Source organism: Neodiprion pinetum, chromosome 7 (assembly GCF_021155775.2).
Source record: "Neodiprion pinetum isolate iyNeoPine1 chromosome 7, iyNeoPine1.2, whole genome shotgun sequence".
Lineage (NCBI taxonomy): Eukaryota > Metazoa > Arthropoda > Insecta > Hymenoptera > Diprionidae > Neodiprion > Neodiprion pinetum.
The window spans coordinates 3,472,029-3,478,028 of NC_060238.1; the positions used below are offsets into that span (position 1 = coordinate 3,472,029).

General features: G+C 38.2%; 1 long non-coding RNA gene across 1 annotated transcript in view; it reads right to left on the reverse strand.

Annotated features, from left to right (window-relative positions):
* LOC124223148 (uncharacterized) overlaps positions 1–3,776 on the reverse strand; it is a 91,173-nt gene extending 87,397 nt beyond the window's left edge. The window contains exon 1 of the long non-coding RNA XR_006884210.2: positions 3,154–3,776. This is a non-coding gene — a long non-coding RNA (uncharacterized lncRNA). The remainder of the gene's footprint in view (positions 1–3,153) is intronic.
* Between the last annotated feature and the right edge of the window lie 2,224 nt (positions 3,777–6,000).

Sequence of the window (6,000 nt, forward strand, 5' to 3'; positions counted from 1 at the left end):
AGGGTGCGCGTAACTGTGTAGAAAGTGAGAGAGAGAGAGAGAGAGAGAGAGAGAGAGAGAGAGAGAGAGAGTCGAGTGACAGCGAGAGCTCTGAGTCTTCTTACTGTTTCTTGAAACGTGGAAGAAGAGGAAGGATTGAAGGAAGAAAGGAAGGTGGGCGTAGGTAATACGATCTCGCAAATTCCTTACGCTACCTAACACTTTGCGTATTGCTTGTCGTAACGCGGGAGCGACTCAGAACCCTTCTCGTTACAGCCACGCGTACCTCTAATTAACTATAAAGGAGAACCTGGATCAGCGGAGAAATTATTTCTGTCAAAACTCGGTGAAAAACTTTGGTATAATTATGAAGATGAGATTCGACGAGCGATTTAAGACTGGTCATCGGCCAGCCCTCGAATTTCAACACTGAGAGAAATTTTTAGTTCCTATTAACTATTTTCATTTTTTTACCATAATCGAAAAATATAGTTCTAGGTAGAAAATGAAAATTGGTTTTCTAGCCGTTACCGGAAAGTCTAGTATCCGTTACTATTTTTTCTCATTACGATCGCTGCTGCTAGATTTTCTTGCAACCGTTGCGAAAATTTAACGCTTGTGCAAGAATAAATTGACGTTAAAGCCTTGTTTAAGTAAAAAAAGTAGAGCAAACCTCGCAAACTGATTTTGCGTTGCAATAACCAAAAACGGATCGACAATATCGCAAAATGTTTACGCGTGCCTCGTTTTTTCTAATTTCAACGATATTCAAACAGTTTTTTACAACGATACCTGTTTTACTCAATTTTTCTAGTTACCGTAACAAATGAAATTTTTCCCAGTGTAGACAGAATGTGAATTCGATTTTTCATCTCCGCATTTCCTTAATTACATTTTCTGACTTCTTCGCTCAGGTAAATCAACTATAAACGAAGATTGAAAATCGGAAGCGGAATGAAGACACTGCTATTTATACGTATAATATATACACAATCTAGCGATATCTGTAATCGAATAAGCGGTTGCGTAATGCCGGGATTATCGATTATCGATTGCCGCCTCGAGTCTGAGCCTCCAAAGCTCCTCCGGCTTACAGGCGTTCCTGTAACTGCACTATACAGTAAACATACACCGTCAGATATATAATATATGTGCATAAATCCATGTATACATACGAATCCGGGTATCGCTTGGCGGCGATCAGCTGATTAGTGTAAATTTTTGTGTTTTTTTTTTTTTTATTATTTTTTTTTTTTGCATCCCCGATGCGTCTGCGTTTTACTGCGCGTTTTTACGATCGATAATAAGAGCGTAAAACCGGGGTGGCAGTAATTTGGAACACATTTTTTCACTCTTACTCTCAACAAGCCAATAACCGTAAACCCGAATCGGGAAAACGATAAAACGATAAAAGATAAGGAAAAAATAACATTCTAAATTTCCTACCAAAGTTTATTGGTAAATAGATCGAAAAATTCCAAATTCGAAAATATTCGATACGAATAAAGCTCGATACTATTGAAACGATTTGGTTTCATGTTGCTTCGAACAATTTTCACTCTGACAATTTTCTTTTCAGTCGATTGCGTGATTTTGTCTTTTCCACAAATATTTCGATTTCCGATAAGACAGAAATTTCGAAAGTGGTTAATTTATTTAATCGCAGAAACTTACCGACTGTTACAAAAGAAAAAGAAAAACATAAAAAAAAAAAAAAAACAAAAATGGAATAACAACAGTTGGTTACCGGAAAAAATTGCACATTTTTTCACAACACAATTCTAATGAACAATAGCTGATTTCGTTCGTAAATAAATTCCGCACAGATCGTCCAAGTCAAGTCGTGTTAACAACAACGTATGTTTTGTTGAATCACAAGATTAACATCTGTAAATTATTACGATTCTGCATATCGGATTTTTTATTTTTGCCAACTGACCGACTCGAGAAAAAATCCGTCTCACACAATTTCTAAGAAATTCAATTACTAATAAAACGAGCTATTTTTTAATAGAATCAGACGAAATATGTACAGATTTTTCGGTGAAAAAACAGTGAAACGATGTTGTTTCTCTGCCATTGTTAATAACGAGGTATTAACAATTGAAATTCGGTAATTAAACATTTTTTTCTGGATCACAGAGATTATCTTGAACCAGATTCAACTCGGTCAGTTTCGGTCGAATCCTGTTAAACTTTCGTTTCGTCATTTTTTTCGATTCGACAGATTTTCGAGCCGACTTCGCGCGTACCAAACGTCCGTAAAATTTACCGGACGATCGGCCGGCCGATAAGAAGCCACGAATCCTGGGTCTTTCTAAAAAATTTCTTCAACGGGAAAAACGTAATATCCGCGAAGCGAAATAAATCCTGAAATTTACTCGCGCGGATTTCGGACTCGCGAAAGGACTCGAACGAGAACCGCGGAGAGGAAATTCGGTCCGTTTTCGACGCGAGGAATATCGTCGTTTTATCCCCGAAACGAGGGAGCGGATCACCCGTCAAATCGTAAAATCTTATGGGATCGGAGGAATTTCTACTCGATGCGTGTGCGACTTCGGACGCTCACCGATTGCTGGACCACGGCTCTCTCTCTCTCTCTCTCTCTCTCTTTCGGATGCTGCAAGCCTGCCGAACCATCATCAGATCTCAAGATCGAACCGATCTGCAGGGTTTACGGCTAGAATGAAACGCGGGGTGTTCCCATATTCACCCTCGCCCTCTCGTATTATACATCCGATGGGGACTTTTTCATCTTTGATAGCTGTCAAATACCTTGGCAGAATCACCGAAATAGACCGGAATGCGAATGGTTCGTGGTTGATGCAATTTTTCATCTTTCGGACGATTAAATTCCGCGGAATAAGTGATTTTTTACTGGCGAAATTTTCTTTTTCTTTTTTTTTTTTTTTTCTAACGATCTTCTTGAATTTTGGTGATTTCGTAATCAGACGGAGAGATGTTTGCTTTGCCTTGGAATAATTATTCCCTCAAGTCCATTTTTCATTCTTAAATATTCCCCCAGTGAGGAGACAAATTTTTTTTTTGCCCTGCAGATCGCAAAAGAATTGTTCATTTTTCCGCAAACTTTATACATTTATTGATGAATTGTAATCCTGAATTTGAACACCTATTTGTTAAATGAAAAAAACGAAAAAGAAAACATGCACATACCTTGAAGATCACTCTGCCATCAGCTGACATTCTGCATCTCTCATCGCTGATTGATTTCACTCTGATTTCACTCAACACACAAAATTAATCACTGAATCAAATTTAAATGCACTATAATTTTTATTAAACTCGTTCAGTCAGTTCATAAGATAATTAATTTCACACAGAATTGGAATAATGCTTTTCGATTCAACGAAGAAAACTATGCCGAGGCAGATTTCAACATTTTTATTTTGTCACCCTGCCGATTGTCGATTGGAAACTAACTTTGCAATGAACGAACGATATTCATCTGCAGTCGAAATTGCATGTGGCAAGAATAAACCGAATAAAGTATTCAATCGAATTATTACCACATTGCGAAAGGAATCTTTCTTTTCTTTTTATTTTTGTAGCTCAAAAAATTTTTCACCATCTATTCTTCAACGTCATTGTTTAGACAATCGACGAAACACAAAATTCCTCACACTTTTGCAGTATCGAAAAGTTTTAATAATACTTCCGTAAGAAAACGTTCCTTCGAGTTTGGTGTCAAGTAATTTTTATTCCGTTAAACGAATTGAATTATTAGTTTATATACCGAGAAAATATCTTGAAAGTTTGCAGTCCGTCATCACCGACTCGGCATCAAACAAGTTCTTCATTTGTTTCTCGCAGGTTGGCCGACCCATTTTTAATTTCAAACTGTGAAAGATCGTAAAATTATTGCATCGACGACACAACGACGATTATGTTTCAATTTTATTTACTGGGCATTCATTGTCAAAACATAATCGTCGTCTTTGTCGATGCAATCATTTTACGGTCTTTCACACGTTAAAACTAAAGACGGGTTGGCCAGCCTGCGAGAAACAAACAGCCCCGAGTGGGTGCCGAGTCGGCTGAATTATCGAATAAAATGAAGAAGAAAAGATTCAATTTCTAGGCATGCAGGTTACTTTAAATCGTTTAATACAACTCGCAACCCACCTCACTGTTTGAAAAGAAAACAAATATGTGCGTACGTGACGAAAGTTTCCGATCCATTGAAGCCGATCATAACATTGACGCGAGTCTCGAAGGACGCAGCGATGTAAACACGCTCGAAATGTTGACCGATAATCGGTGCTTCTTATTCGAAATTCAGTGTTCGACTGAAGCTGGCTTCGAACGCATGTACGTACCGAAAATTATTCTCGTACTACGTGACTGTACAAAAACGGGCCAAGTGTATAAGCTCAACGATTTCTGTTACGTTGTATTACGTAATTTAAGGTGAATTTCGCGTCCCGAGTGTTAATTGTTTTGTGCAACTTCCTGTAAACCTGAGATGCTTCGAGAACTGCCACAGATTCCAGGTAACGATACTCACTTGATTTATTGATTGATAATTCGATGTCGTACATTTGAAGTCGAACTTTTGTTGCAGCGTGCAATGCGTGAATATTAAACTAGACAACGGTAATAATTGATTTGAAAACTGAAGAGCCAATATGCTAAATTAATCCGGGCCTCCTTCTTCGTTCCAACGTGCAACTACTTCAGGTCGTGGCGAATTGAATTCTCGACTCTCGGCGTCGCGTGTCGTTTGTTATTGTTTGTCCGGCCGACCTTCGGTGAGTGCGTAGCTGCATCGTTGGCAACTTCACTCACAATCAGTCCTTTGAGGCAAGCAGCTACGACGCGAAAATTGGAATCAAGTTTAATTATCACGCTGCAGATTTTTAGATTTTAGCTTTCCGAAGCTTGCCGAACAGGCTAACAACATATTGAAATTCTTCTCGGGCAGACTTTTGACTCGTCAGAAGCGTTTTGTGACAACAAAATACTCCGATAATATTCCGTTGCGGTTTTCTTTCTAATATTCTGAAAAAAACGAGCCTTGCGGAAGGTGAGCTTCGTTTGACAATGAGTTCGTAATGCAATTGTAACGTATTTATCAGTGAGTGGTTCATTTAGGCGGCATTCTTTTTGTATAAAAGTAAATTATCGGTTCGTCAACCGAATACGGAAGTGTGTTACTATTCACGCATGTGTAGCTGTGTCGTTACATGTTCGTCACTTCGGAGGTTTGTCTTTCGGTTGAACTTTATCGGTGTTCGGTCTTTGATTATGTTTTGTAAAAATGATCGCTAATTTTCAATAGCGCGTGTATTTATTTGGAGCATGGAATACTAACAAAATTTTATCTCTTATCTGACTACAGGGACGGCCTACATTTCAGTGTGATTCACCAAATTTAGCAACGATCCGAAAGATTCGGCTGGATCGATTGATCTCTGGAGATAAGGTGAAAACTAGACCATCCCCTACAGTGGATAAAACCGGAAGGTACGTAATAAATAGGATTCTTGATTACATTGTCGCTTTTGGTCGTAAATAGTAGTAGCTGTTACAGGCCTTACGCATGTATATTCGATACTTGTGTCTATTTAATTAACTTTCTGTTATTCATTTATGGAGTTCATTTATTAACACATCGGAAACCACTGAAATGTTGTGAAAAAAAAAATTATTATTATTTTGACACACACAGTTTGTAGGGACATGAAATCTGAACCAAGTATGTTCAATGAGTAATATTCTGTTATATTCTTATCGCAGTGTAAAGAGTGCGTCGCTTCACCATTCGACCTGATTGTGAGATGCTACGCGACTACTACATTTCAAGTGTGGAGCAACCCAAAGGAGGTAAGAATACTCATTTTAATGGCCGTTTGATTGTTCAAGGTGGTACATTTGAAGCATAATTTTAACCCTTGCGTAATCTGTAAACAACGGTGATAATTAATTCGAGAACTGACAATGCAGCTTTGTACATGAATTAATTCGGGCCTCCTTTTTTGCTTTTCCAGATTTAAGCAGAGA